Source organism: Micropterus dolomieu, linkage group LG01, assembly GCF_021292245.1.
Source record: "Micropterus dolomieu isolate WLL.071019.BEF.003 ecotype Adirondacks linkage group LG01, ASM2129224v1, whole genome shotgun sequence".
NCBI classification, from domain to species: Eukaryota; Metazoa; Chordata; class Actinopteri; order Centrarchiformes; family Centrarchidae; genus Micropterus; species Micropterus dolomieu.
This window is the reverse complement of record NC_060150.1, coordinates 53,452,670-53,453,146: the sequence shown is the minus strand read 5'-3', so window position 1 is coordinate 53,453,146 and position 477 is coordinate 53,452,670. Positions and strand designations below refer to the sequence as shown.

General features: G+C 42.8%; 1 long non-coding RNA gene across 1 annotated transcript in view; it reads right to left on the bottom strand.

The window, feature by feature from the left end:
• The window catches only part of LOC123970093, a 2,763-nt gene extending 2,590 nt beyond the window's left edge, over window positions 1-173 (bottom strand). Inside the window, exon 1 of the long non-coding RNA XR_006824871.1 lies at window positions 43-173. This is a non-coding gene — a long non-coding RNA (uncharacterized LOC123970093). The remainder of the gene's footprint in view (window positions 1-42) is intronic.
• Between the last annotated feature and the right edge of the window lie 304 nt (window positions 174-477).

Sequence of the window (477 nt, the reverse complement as noted above, 5' to 3'; positions counted from 1 at the left end):
GTTTATTTTAAATATAATTCACAACCGATAAAGCATACTTACAGGTTGTGATTGTGAATTTCCAGGCCCAAACAGAGTCTGAGTTGCATCATCTTTTAGAACTAAACGTTACCGGTGTTCTGACGATCTATGCTGCCGTGCCGAAAAATGCTACCAGAGCGCAAATCGATAGAGTCGACTCTACTCGGCCCTGCTCCGTTTTCCGTTACAGATAGTACCCAGAGATAGTACGTAGATTGTAGTCATAGCAACGCCACACACAACTTCCGTAACGTAATCTCTTTAAACACCATCTGTAATTTCACAGCATTTAAGGGCTCTTTTCTCCATCTCAGCTCTGCCTTTTCTCTTTCTCTCGTTCTCCTGTGCATTTTTTCTACGCACACTCAAGCACTGACTGACCGCTGTGTTGATGTGTGTATGCATGCAATCAATTGCACGTGATGACAGAGATCATGCCATCAGGTTAAAACAAGA